At 35.8% G+C, this 14,702-nt stretch overlaps 1 protein-coding gene and 1 long non-coding RNA gene across 2 annotated transcripts in view; one reads left to right on the plus strand and one right to left on the minus strand.

Annotated features, from left to right (window-relative positions):
- The window catches only part of LOC133984144 (carcinoembryonic antigen-related cell adhesion molecule 5-like), a 150,759-nt gene that overhangs the window by 27,601 nt on the left and 108,456 nt on the right, over positions 1 to 14,702 (plus strand). The gene's annotated exons all lie outside the window — the stretch shown is intronic.
- Positions 1 to 14,702, minus strand: part of LOC133984147 (uncharacterized) — a 29,101-nt gene that overhangs the window by 13,636 nt on the left and 763 nt on the right. The window lies entirely within an intron of this gene.

Consider the following 14,702-nt stretch of genomic DNA (forward strand, 5'->3'; position numbering starts at 1 on the left):
TACCATCAAAAGGAAAGAAGATCATGGTGTTTATTTTGTGTTCTCATACATGGCTAAGTTATTCTCATACACATGTAAGTCTTCTGTGGAAAAATAAAGTTTTGTTACATTGTGATTATATTCACTTCTAATTTATTGTTGCTATGTTACTACAGTATTGTGGTAGTGTGAGTTTAGAAAACATTAAATTCCATCAGATGAATACCAACCTGTGTTTTGTGGTTTGTTGTCAGTTCTACACATCTCATACACATGTAAGTCTTCTTCTATGGAAAAAACTGTTTTTTTAAAATGATAATAACTATATTCACTTCTAATTTGGTATTTATTTTGTCTATGTTGCTACAGGATTGTGGTAGTCTGAGTTTAGTAAACATTAAATTAGATCAGATGAATACCAACCTGTGTTTTGTAGTTTGTTGTCGGATCTACACATCTCATACACATGTAAGTCTTCTTCTATGGAAAAAGCAGTTTTTTTGAAATGACAATAATTATATTCACTTCTAATTTGGTCTTCATTTTGTCTATGTTGCTACAGGATTGTGGTAGTCTGAGTTTAGTAAACTTTAAATTAGATCAGATGAATACCAACCTGTGTTTTGTGGTTTGTTGTCAGTTCTAAACATAGAAATAAAAAATTGTTAGGTTGAATTATTGGTTTTAAAATATATTTCTAAACATCAACCACAGCAACTCAATCTAAATGATAAGATTGTATTTTGAATTTCAGGTAAGGCAGCTATGAAAAATAGTTAGGATTAAGATAAAGTCACTTTTACCTCTTATAAGGGAAATACATTTCTATCAATACATGAAAAAAATAATTTTGATGACTATTTTTCACTTACTTTTTGTTATAAATGTAAAACCCTCCACCCAAAGCTCCTCCAACAACCAGCAAACTTGTAATTACTATTCCAGCGATGGCACCAGCTGAAACACCTCCAGCTTTCTCTGTGAACGTATGAAATGGGAAAAAAAAGAAGAAGTATTATCACTTCACCTTGAAGTTTGAACACAAACTCAGCTGAAAAGAGTTCATATCATGGCAAATGGTAATTGTTAGTACATATAAATATATAACAAGATTACATAGATAACAGGATCAAACACAAAGCATTCACCTGATGGAATAGAATCTGTTGAATGCTTTGTGCTTCTTATTTCAGCTTTCTCAAACAAATCTATCACTTATTATATTCTTCTATAATAGAAGAGAAAACATTGGCAATCAGTTTAACTTTATCTTTTACAGATAGTTCATGCTCCCTAGATGATGTCATTTGTCATTGGTTATTCCTTTATTTTTTTTATTTTTTTCGTAAGTCTGCTACTCATTAAATTATTATAATACTGTATGTTAATCAAAATGTCAAAGAGATGCAACTAAATCTACAATTAACAAAATGTGCATACCTGTTACAGAAAATCGATGTGCTGCAAATAATGTTTTCCCAGTTATTTTATTCAGTGCTCGACAGGTGTAGCTGCCACTGTCAGTAAGTTCAGTCATGTTTTTAGTGAACACATCAGAATTGTTTAATATATTTTCCCCATTCAGTATCCAGGTGTAACTGGCAGATGGTGTAGACGCAGCAGAGCAAGTTAATGTAAAGGTCTGTTTCACGTTTATCTCACTTGGTCCTGTGATTTGAGCATTTTCTGGTCCATCTGAAAACAAATATTTGGAAAGTTTAAACCAGCACAAATAATGTGTTACACAGTACACTGATTGGGGAAAAGTCCATATGTACTGTACTGTGTGTTACTTACAGTTAACAATCATGCTGTATTTAGCTTCATCATTGCTGACAGGGTTGCTGATTTTACACAAATATTCTCCACTGTCTGTTTTCTTCAGAGAGAGAAAAGACAACACTCTGTTTGTGTTGTAAAGTATCATGTTGTCAGTCTGAGTCAATGGTGAGCCGTCCTTCATCCACTCTCTGGTAAAGATGGAGCCAGCACCATCACAGGTCAGGTTGACAGAGTTCCCCTCAATCAGCTGTTTTGAAGATACGATAGAGGCATCAGATACTCTCTCTGTTGATGAAAGAAGAGTCATTTAATTCTTTGTGAACAAAATGACGTATCAGACAGATGGAAGACTTATGACATGTAATTTTCCTTCTGTTAGGTTGAAACTTGTTATTTCTGATTTGCCTCAATAAATCTTGTAAATTAACTCAGTAATAGTCTTAGTTATGAAAGTAATGAGAGTTTAACATTCTTATTATTTAGACAGCCAGCACCATCATCTGGTTTGTTCATATGATATAAAAAACAGAAATTCTCTATGTTGGCTAAAATATAAAGGATGTTGTTTGAAAATAAAAGTAACAAAAGAGTTGACTGAGATCATTTAACATTTACAGTTTTGAACAACCCGATGTCATATATATTAATACTGGAAAATGTCCTTGTTTTGGACAAAGAATTGACTTCACTACACTAAATAATGCAGACAAAAAACTGTTAAATAAAAAATGACAAAATCCTCCAACATTGACTCTAGCAATCTGTAAAGGACATGAACATAGTGCATTTTGGTTGTATCATGTGCTATGTATTTTTTTAGGTAATTTATTTTGACACTTCCTATTAAACGGGGTTATTTTATTATGAAAGGGTTTGACAAACGGAAAAGCAGCCAATTGACGGGAAAGTGATAGAGAAAGATAAACAAGCATCACAGAAGGAAATTCACGGATAAAGGAAAAATAACTACGGTGTTGGACTGAACTACAAGAGTGATTTATTAGCAAAAGTGGCAACAAGCTAAAGGCTTATGGTACATTTAGGTTTGTGTTGAAATGTAAACTAATTTTATGTAAAGTCAAGCTAAATGCTACAAGGTAATTATAGATATTATTGTTGTTCATATCTCATACATGATGCTCCTGTTATACCAGACACTTTAAATGTAACACTCTGTTACATTAGATCACTCTGTAATATACAGAGTGTAATCTTGCCATGTCATCATTAAAAGACATGATAATAATACTTTATTTACATTGTTCAAGCGGCTTATTTTTTATTGTTTTTGACATAAATTAACCATCCAAAGCCTCTGTATTTCCCAAACAACCCCCTCTGTTTATATGAAATGGTTCAGTCCTGTATCCAAACCAGGAGCACTTGCTAACAGTGAATTAGGATTCAGTGCAGCATAAACATAAAGTCTCAACAGCTTCATAAAATACAATCAGGGTTCCAAAAAAAAAGTGAGAGTGTGACAATATATCAAACTACTTTATATAAAAAAGGTGGCTCTAATCCGTGAGTGGTGGAAATGAACCCGTTAGCTAAGCTTAGTGCATCGTGAAAAAGGCTAATGTTTCTGTCCTAACATTAGTTATTGCTTATATCTTTAAATATCTTCAGTCGTCTTTCAGCTGATGTTTAATCAATGCAGGTAAACCTTTAGAAAGGTATTCATACTTATTCAGTTCTCCCTGCTCCTGGTGCCAGGAAATAAAGTTATTTAAAGTTTTGAATGGGCCAGTTGGGTTCTGGAGGTTTGGTTACAGTAATTGCACATGGTTGGCGTGTCCTGTGCCTGGTGTTGGGGCCCAATTTGACATCTTTTCATGGGGCCCAAAATCCCTGGTGGCCCCTGTTGGAGAGTGAATGCTGATTCAAGCACTGTATATACAGTGTCAAACTTCCACTATCACAAGCAGATGACTGAATCCAATCATTTTTCTTTTATCTATATCACTGTGCATAGAGCTTCTTACGATAACTTACCCAGTACAGTTATAGCTGAAGGCTGAGATGTTTGATATCTCAGAGTTTTGTTGTTAAAGGCCTGACAGCTGTAGTTCCCACTCTGACTCATCTGAATATTCAGTGTGAGTTCTGGTCCAGTATCAGACAGCAGGTCTCCATTCAGAAACCACTGAAACTGAGCAGAAGGTCTGGAGACAGCTGAGCTGGAAAGTCTGATGGTTGACCCTTCCACATAGTGTTCTTGAGATGGAGATAACTTCAAAATGATGTTTTCAGGGCCAACTGGGCGGCATAGAGTAAATAGTAAAGTTAGTGTCAGTTTAGCTCAGTCTGATGTCTTTTAATAGCTTCATATGTCAGTCAGCAGCAAAGTGCAATATAGGTAATGAAATGTCATTTATTCCAGTCTGTGATTGGTTCATATTCAGTAATATGAATTAAGTTGCTTCTTTAAAGCTCTGTTGCACTATCATTCATACTACAAGGATAAGAAGTTGTGTGTGCAGGTTAGTAACTCACAGCTGATGGAAAGATTTGTTGGATCACTGGTGCCATCACTGAAAAAATTGGACACATGACACCTGAATGGTCCCTGATCATAGCGGGTCACACTGGTTATGTTAAGAGTGGAGTTTCCATCAATGAGCTGAACTCTCTCACTGGCTGTAACCTCAGAGCTGCCGTTCATCCAGAGGAAAGAAGGGAAAGAGCCGAATGAGGAGCAGGACAGACTGACAGAGCTGTTGAACTCCACCAAGTCCATGCTGCTGGCTTTTACCTTCACATTGGAGACACGCTCTGTGTGTGAAAAAAACAATAATTATTTATATTCGCATTTATATTATATTAGAGGCTGGGAAATGAATCCCATTTTAAATATACCATGTTGACTATTCTTGAACATATTTAACTTCAAGTGACAAAAATTTGGATTTTCGATTTGACTTAGACTTTGGACTTGATTACCCAACTTTTGATGTAGTTACATCCTGGAGCCACATAACAAATAAGACAGAGGACAGCGTACATGTTGGTTATTTGGAGGTTAAGTTTAGTTCAATTAAGAAACAATGAACAGAATACAATGAGCTGCTTATATCCCAACTTGTTATTTGGTCATGATAACCTGAGAATTATCTTGTTATGACAGACTTGATCTTGCCATGAAAGCTGGGTTATAAATATGTATGTTCACCACCATTGAGTATCTACCATGTGTATTTCTTTACTGAACAGTGTCAACGTCAGGCTTTGGAGGTCATACAAGGAAAAAAACAATCTATGTCAGCATCTGTGTAGTGAAGTGAAACCTTATTGTTCATATCTCAGAGATTATTCTGCTCCTGTAACACTGAACACGTTATATTTCTTTACGTAACACCCTGTTACATTAGATCACTCTGGAGTATACAGAGTGTAATCTTGGAGTACTGTATATACAGTGCCAAACTTCCACTAACTGAATCCAATATTTTTCATGTTTTGTTTTTGTTTTTATCTATGTCACTGTGTATACAGCTTCTTAAGACAACTCACCCAGTACAGTTATAGCTGAAGGCTGAGATATTTGATATCTCAGAGTTTTGTTGTTAAAGGCCTGACAGCTGTAGTTCCCACTCTGACTCCCCTGAATATTCATTAGTGTGAATTCTGGTCCAGTATCAGAAAGCGGGTCTCCATTCAGAAACCACTGAAACTGAGCAGAAGGTCTGGAGACAGCTGAGCAGGACAGGTTGATGGTTGACCCTTCCACATAGTGGTCTTCAGATGGAGATAACTTCAAAATAATGTTTTCTGGGCCATCTGGGTGGCATATAGAGGGGGGAAATCAAACATTAGCAAAAAGTAAAGTTAGTGTCAGCTTAGCTCAGTCTGATGTCTTTTAATAGCTTCATATGTCAGTCAGCTACAAAGAGCAATACAGGTGATGAAATGTCAGTAATGCCAGTCAGTGATTGATTAATATTCAATAATATAAATCAAGCTGCGTCTTTGAAGCCTTGTTGCACTAGCATGTATTTAATTAAAGGATAAAAAGTTGTGTGTGCAGATTAGTTACTCACAGTTGATGGAAAGATTTGTTGGATCGCTGGTGCCATTACTGAAAAAATTGGACACATGACACCTGTATGGTCCCTGATCATAGCGGGTCACACTGATGATAGTGAGAGTACGGCCTCCATCAGTGAGCTGAACTCTCTCACTGGCTGTAACCTCAGAGCTGCCGTTCATCCAGAGGAAAGAAGGAGAGGATCCAGAAGAAGAGCAGGACAGACTGACAGAGCTGAACTCCACCAAGTCTGTGCTGCTGGCGTTTACCTTTACATTGGAGACACGCTCTGTGGATGAAAAACACTTTGGTTTTATATTTGTCACTATGTTGCAAAGTAGTGTAGTGTGCAGCAATTTAGACATTCGGAACAAATCAAAGGTTAATGACACAACAATGAGTATTCATGAGACCATTTTCATGATTCATATTTGCTTCTGGGATTAGTTTAGTCTAGTTTCTCAACACAGAAGTGAAAACACTTCCAGTAACTTCTACATTAAATGTGTAAAAAGTGTTCATCTCTGACTGGTATCAGTGCCATAATAGAAACAACTGTATCTAGTTAAAGATTGTGTTTCCCCTCTTCTACTACTTGTTAAACATTTAAACACAACAACTGTACGATCAGACAATATGCATCTATTGCAAATATATACTCTCCAGTCCAGTATCAGAGCTGTTGAATTGAGACTTGATTTGGACTTTTCTTCAGTGAGACTTGACCATTTGAGACTTGATTGTTTTAAGATTGAAAGGTAAAACAGCAGAGAGGACTAGTTCAGCTGTTCCTCCCACTCTGCATGTTTAACTTTTATATTCTGGTAGAAACTGCTCCCATGGCCTTCTGTACAACACTATCCTTAATGATTGCAGAAGTGAAATGCTTAACCAGTGTTGGTGGACCATACAGTTAATGTGTCCAATTAACTGACCATGCCTACATTCTCCTTATCATTTAGTGATTGTGATTAGCTTGACAACCGTCTTACATTTTTGCACGAGTAACTAACATTTGCTTGCTGCACCTATTTTTCTGCTTTTGACCATATTCAACATATTTTATTCTCAGACCTCCTTGTTATCTCTTTTAGAGAAAGTTGTGCAATATCTCTATTTGAATAACACAATTGTATTGTGGGAATGTATGTACATATGTTATTAGTGTTCAATTCACTGTATGTCATTACAATAGTCTGCATCAAAGGAACAAAAAAACACCACCTGCATTTAAACTTGTTATGTGTGAAAGCAACAGTTGAGACAGACCTGGGGCTTGACCTGAACTTTACAGGACAGTAAAACAGCTGTGTCATACAGTATTATCACAGAGAAATGTGTATTAATGGTACTTTAACACAATGTTAACAGCAGGTGTTACAGACACAAAATAACTTACACAAACATTTTACTCAAACTTACCCAGTACAGTTATAGCTGAAGGCTGAGATGTTTGATATCTCAGAGTTTTGCTGTTAAAGGCCTGACAGCTGTAGTTCCCACTCTGACTCCCCTGAATATTCATCAGTGTGAGTTCTGGTCCAGTATCAGACAGCAGGTCTCCATTCAGAAACCACTGAAACGGAGTAGAAGGTCTGGAGACAGCTGAGCAGGACAGGTTGATGGTTGACCCTTCCATATAGTGGTCTTCAGATGGAGATAACTTCAAAATAATGTGTTCTGGACCATCTGAATGTGGGGAGCAGAAACAACCAATTTATAATCAAATAAACATTATGTTCATATAATAAGAAAAAATTGAGTCAAACATCTTGACACAGTGTGAGGCCTCATAACTGATTACTATGCAAAACTGCATCACTATACACCAAGTCACCAGAAACCCAGAACTATGTTACAAGTTAAACGCCACCGTTTCCAGTGTTTGTGTTTTAATGTAGTGCCCACCTGTAATTCAGTGTCTGATCAGTTTAGCCTGCATAATGCATCATTCAAAACAGCCAAGAGCATCATAAGAAGTCATTACGATGAGGCCACACCTTGTAAGATGTGGTACAAATATACAGTAATCAAGCTAACATTCACATGCAGATACTGTTAGATAAAATGCTGAGCAAGTTAGTAAGTCACAACTGATGGAAAGATTTACAATATAACTACTTGAATAATGTAGGTAAATAGGTCATCAGTGTTCACTGTGTATTATTGGCACTGATATAAATCAAGATAACATTTGTATCCAGATACTGTTAGATTTGAGTGAGTAAATTAGTAACTCACAGTAGATGGAAAGATTAACTGGATCACTGGTGTCATTACTGACAGAATTGGACACTCTGCAGCTGTATGGTCCCTGGTCATACCGGGTCACACTGATGATAGTGAGAGTACGGCCTCCATCAGTGAACTGAACTCTCTCACTGGCTGTAACCTCAGAGCTGTCGTTCATCCAGAGGAAAGAAGGAGAGGAACCAGAAGAAGAGCAGGACAGACTGACAGAGCTGTTGAACTCCACCAAGTCTGTGCTGCTGGCAGTTACTTTAACATTGGAGACTGGCTCTGTGGGTGAAAAACAAAATGCTACAGTAAACACCTCATAGGGTAAGTCAGTTTAACTTTCTGTTAACATTGTGTCACTAAATCACTGATTCAACTCTGTGGTAGTTTCTTAGGCTGTACATTATGGTGATGGCTCATTAGAAACTTTTAATATAATTCAGAACCACAACATTTGGTATTAAAACTACCAAATTACTGTAGAGTTGAATCAACTCGACTCTGACACAGTCTCAATAAAAGCTAAATTTAATTAGCACATAACATAAGGATTTATTGAATGACAGTTGTATTAGATTACATTCAACTCCATGAATGTATAAATAAATTCCTGTTTTATATAACAGACATGTCAGGAATAAAAAAAATACTGTATATGTGCATTTGTCACTAATTCATATCATGAATATATGAAGCTGATATTCTCCTAATTTCACTGCAGTGAAAACTGTCTTTTTCACAGATTAGATGAATCATATAATGTAATCATAAGATGTTGGAATCATATGAACATCACTTCCCCTCCAACAGCTGCAGTCAGTTCATCTGGCAACACACCAGCTCCTTTGGTTAAAATTGGAGGAGACAGTTACATGTTATAGATCAGTGCACTGCACAATGAGACACTGGGACAATTTGCTTCATCATAATAAACTACTCTGTCTCCCATACAGTCAAATTATGTTTTCTTATCGTTCCTTTAGTTGGATGTTTGACTTTCACTGTGCAGAATGATTGTATGAATGATTTTGCAGAGTTTGTCACAAGAAATTTTCCACATTCATCTGCTGAATGTTTCTCTGTGATCACCAAAAATCTTTAGGCATGAAGCAGATATTTTAATTTTACTAGTTGTCGAAAACTGACAACAAAAACATCACAGATTAAATTAATTATGTAATGTAATCATATGTCAATTATGTTGCATTATTACTTTTCAAGATTTAAAACTATTGCTCATGTGAAACATCTGCTCACCAAGTATCTTCAGTTCAGTGAATCCTGTTATCGTTTGTCCTCCAACATCTGGTAGAATGTTAACTCTGTACTGTCCACCGTCATTAAGAGTCAGATCCATGAGCTTCAGAGATCCAGTAGATCTTTCAAGGATGATCCTGCCTTCATACTCTGGTGCAGTGATGTTTGAAGAAGTGAAGGAGGTTATTATAGTTCTTTCAACACTGTTTAAAACAAAAGTCCAGATCACTAACACAAGAGGTGTTTCTGGTGGAGTCCCTGTTGTGGTGAAAATCACTTCCCCTCCAACAGCTGCAGTCAGTTCACCTGGCAACACACCACTTCCTTTGGTTAAACCTGGAGGAGACAGTTACATGTTAGAGAAGGACTGAGATCACTGCACTGCACAATGAGAGACTGGGACAATTTAATTTACTACTATCTACTACTATCTCCTAATGTCCCCCATACAGTCAAATCATGTTTTTCGTATCGTTCCTTCAGTTGGATGTTTGACCTTCACAGAGTTTCACACTAGTAGGTTTTAATATTCATCAGATTCTGCTGAAAGTGGAAAGTAACTTATACATATATAAGGTGGAAACTTTAAACGCCCAGTGTACATACACTGATGATGGACTTTACAGTGAAGAAGGAGACGTCTTGTGTTCAGCAGTTAAACTTTTAAAAGGGACGATATTTGAATATTCATATTTAAATAGTTTAACAAACTATTTAACTTTTTCTTGTTGAAAAACCATGTCAGATAGAAACTGTAATTCAAAGTATTTTCACATCTCTAATAACATGACTGTCTTTAAGTTGTGGTTGTATAATGCTCTTGAATTTATTGAAGTTAGTAAACTTTGTTTGGTATGAATGTGTATTTTCTGAAAACAAGAACAAACCAAACAGCCTCATTATGTTTAGGTGACTAACAAATGAAGCTGCTGACATGTTTCTCAAACAGTTTACACTGTAGTGCTCTCTTCATATATTTTAATGAGGGGAATTTAGCTTGTGCCCTTTAATATGAGGTATTAGACCACAAAAATGCAGATTAACAGATTGACCCAGTTAGTGAATGGTATAAAATGTTCCTTTTTTTTCATTGTATTTTTAAATGTGTTTTTATATGTTGGTGTTTCTGGTATATTTATATTTTATATTTCTATTTGTTAACCATGATGATGGACTGTATACTTTTAATGTTTCATCAAGATATTTATACTTAACTGGGAACATTTCTTTCTCAAACAACAACATCATTTTTTATGTTATCTGCTCCCAAAATTAAGTTGATTTCATTTGCTAATGAAAGTAATGTGCAATTTATGTAAATAAAAGTATGTGAAAAAGGGACGTCTTAATGTAAAAAAAGAAAAAAAAGGAAGAAAAGAAAACCCTCTCTCTCTCATGACTCATGGTATCTTATTTGATCAAATCTGAAACCTTTCTTTGTATCATCACCCTAACTAAACAGTGCTCTAAAATCAAGCCTGTCTGTAAAGTACTGTAGATGAAATCAGAGAATGTACTTTACTATTAACATCAACACTGTGAGCATTTCATCATCAGTAAAATGAAAACTAAATTCAAGTATTATTTATATTTTTTTAAATTGAGACAATATGTGTAAAAATGTCTTTGGTTGTATAAAGTTTTCAAAAACAGGTGAAAAACATTTAGTATGTTCTGTATCAAGTGATAAGAGCTCACCTGAGATGACTGCCAGGAGGATGAAATGAGTCACTGCTATTTCCATTTTATCTGAAGTATCTTCAAGTATGACCAAAAAGAGAAATTTGTGAGAGAGGAAAGATTTTGTGTCAAACTCCTTAACTTTCCCTCAGCTGGTTTCAGTGTGACAGTGTGGATCTCAGTATATGAAGGCTAATAAGGAAGCAATGGGTTATTGCAGCTTTCCTATCACACGTCCTCTAAATGGTTTACCTGCATCATTGTGCTGTTAATCATTGATAAAGTGGACTAAGTGGAACTGAAAAGAAATAAAATTGGAGGTATTTGTTGTATCAGAATTCAGTTTTTATAATGTCAAAAAGCAGCAGCACAATGTTTGAACTAAACATGCAGTGATTTACTCAGAGTGATCTTACAATGGCTGCTGCTTCACTGTGTATTCGCTCCAGACGTGCTAGCTTTTGTTCCCTACACACATCCATGACCCTGTCACAGGTGCATCAGTTGTCCTTCCTTGGACCACTTTTGGTCGGTACTGACCACTGCAGGATGACCCCACAATAATTTTTGGAGATACTCTAACCCAGTATTCTAGCCATCAGAGTTTGGCTCTTCTCAAAGTCGCTCAGATCCTCACACTTGCCCATTTGTCCTGCTTCCAACACACCAACTTCAAGAACTGAGTGTTCACATGCTGTCAATGTTACTTACTTAGCCTAGTTTTAATTTTTTGTCTGATCGGTGTATCAACATAATTAACAGACATTTTACAGCCTGTGTTTCTTGTGAAGATAACTTTAATCATCATTTCTAATATATTTCATTTCCTGTGGAAGTTATGTCTATCCTGAGAAACTTTTTCACCAAATTCATGGGGAATTCACTGTTTTTGGTCCTCTTCTGATGTTTTCTGACCTTCTGTCTTCAGTGTTTGCGCAACAATGAAAACAGTCTTCCTGTGCAATAAATTAAACACATCATCGAGTTTCGACATGCTTGATTATTACCTCCATTAACACTTCTCTTCTGTGGATCTCCAAACTTACTCAACTACTAAGAAAACACAATTATTCAGTACTTATTATCTTCACTATTTATTATTCTGGGTTTCTTGATCCAATTATTGATAGTATTTTGACCATAACAGTAAACAACAGTTACTCCTGTGAGATTAATCAGTTTTCATGTGCTGTAAATGTTTTAGGAACTAAAAGTATAATGAGGATGCTTTCAAACATAATGCTTTCAATAGTTTTGATTTATCAATTAACTTCATAAAAGTTCAGTAAACAGAATATACTTAAATGTCACACATTAACTTTGCCTTTGCTTTCATTTAGCAACAAGAAGAAGACTGGAAAGTTAAATCAAACAACTGATTTCCAAATGATATGGAAATTGTTTCTCATCCCTTTAATGAATAGCACCAAGCAGAGTTAAATCTAACAGGACGACATCCTGCTCAGTAAAACCTAATACCACTTTGCTCTCTGTCCCTTTATCCAACAGACCAACCAAAACACCCACAGTTACACCACAGGAGGGCAACATACTGCAGATTGTTACCTTTCAGTTGTCCTCTGGAGGCTTCCTGTTCTGGGTGTGTTTCCCACTGTCAGCCTCGCCTTCAATGGCCTCATCTGTGTCTTGTCTTTCCTGATTGTGTCTGTATATAAACCCTGTTAGTTGTAGTACTTATTGTCTCTTCGTTCCAGCTGTTCTCCACAGTGTTTGTAAGTCTCTGTGGTTTTTGACTCTTGTAGAAGAACATTTTACTACAAATTTCTCTGAAGAATCACAAACGACAGGACACACAGTTGTTCTGCCAACCAACAAACAGTTTCAGCTTTTATACTATATCTACTAGTGGAAAGTTGAAGAAGGGAAATCATGAGGTAATAAAGCACATAAACCAACCATTTAACACTGCTGACTTCCTAACAAGTTAGACACAGTCAATTCTACTACCATGTGTCTTTCCTGAGTTAACAAATGTCCTTAGGCATTTAACAGATGTTAAGGCACACATACACAATAAATCCCTCACACTCTGCTTTGGATTTTAACTTTGACTCTTCTCCTTTAGAATTGTTAGTTTCCTTCTACCATCCTGGATTTGTTTGCCTTGACTGACTGTTTAACTGTGTACCGAACTTTGGATTGGAAAATAAATACTGTGTTATTCTTACTCTACCTGTCCTGTGTTGTCATGCATTTGGGTCAAAGATCAGTGTTTCCATCAGGCATTACACCAGCCTCCAGTTATGGGTGCCCAAAGGAGTTATATAACACTAAATATACACTGCTTATGAAGGCTAAAGGATTAAGATTTATCTTATTAACTTATTTAAGGGTTAAAATAAAACATTTGATATTTTTGTTTTTCAGTATTTTTGTTGCTCATAAATGAATAACAGTCAAACATGAATTCAAGCATGCATTTGTAAGACATAATTAAAGCTTTATTAAAATAATCAACATCAAAACTTTATAGGGAAAGTTGATAAATTAGATGAGTCCTGTCTGCTACGTCATGAATAAAAAATATTAAATACATTTACTTGATATAATGGATGAGAGTGAATTAAGAGTCAAACAATGTCTGTTTTTGAGTGTATTTTAATAGCGTTCTATTAAAAAGGAAGAAACATGTATTTGGATTGTAGGAAATGAAGGTAGGTGAACTTCTGCCAAAAGTTACAGACAGACTGTGTTTTAAGCAGCGCTGAAGAGTAAGAACCACACCAACATCTAACCAGATGTGTCATTTGCAGGTATGTTAAGCTGCTTTTTAATGTGCTGCAGCTGATTACATGTCTAGTCTGCAAACTGATGTGATCAGTGCACTTTTCTGCTGTGAATGTTTGTTTGGTGGCTCGTTCGACAAGCAGAGGTGTAGAACAAAACTTGCACAGACTGCAAACTGGGCTGAAGAAGATGTCTTTATTTAAGGTTCGGGTACCGGCAAAGTAAAAATAAAAACAATTTGTATCAGGGTAGTCGTATGCTATCTTTTCCTCCAAGTGGCCAAAAGATACATAAATGTAGCTTTAAGCACATTTATATTAATGGTTCTTTAATTATAACACATACAGAGATAAAGTTACTATTAAGTTGAATTGCACTGTAAAAAGGAAAACATATATAAAATGTAGCAGAGAAATAATATCAATTAAATAACCTACAGGCATATTTACATTATCACAGAAAAGCTTATTTTGCTCATGTCATATCCATTATTGTGTATATTCATTTGATGAAATGTTGAATTTGTTGACTTTTAACCTGAGCTGTGGTGATCCTTGTGACTTAATCATTGTTCACCACTGATTGAACTGAAAGATGTGTTTCTGAATACCTTGAACTGTTCAATAACAAATCAATCCACAGACAAAACATATATTTGCTTATTTAAAAACAAACAAACAATCAAATAATTAAAATCAGCATTGTAGCTTGTAGGTTTTCATAAAAGTCAGTCCATCAGCTAATCACCTTGTTTTTTCACTGTAACGTGAATCCACCTTAAGAGTCTACAGCTAGCAGCTCTGTAGACTCAGTGCTGCTTTGAGCTAAATAACTTACATCATATACATGTTTACATATTTACATATTTACAAAGACAATGCTGACATGTTGATTTACAGCAGTAGATATAATGTTTGCCACAGCTTGTTCACAAGCTAAACTAAATGTTTTGACTCACTGCACAGCTGAGGCTGCTGCAGGTATTTTACCA

This window comes from Scomber scombrus, chromosome 7 (genome assembly GCF_963691925.1).
Source record: "Scomber scombrus chromosome 7, fScoSco1.1, whole genome shotgun sequence".
Taxonomy (NCBI): domain Eukaryota; kingdom Metazoa; phylum Chordata; class Actinopteri; order Scombriformes; family Scombridae; genus Scomber; species Scomber scombrus.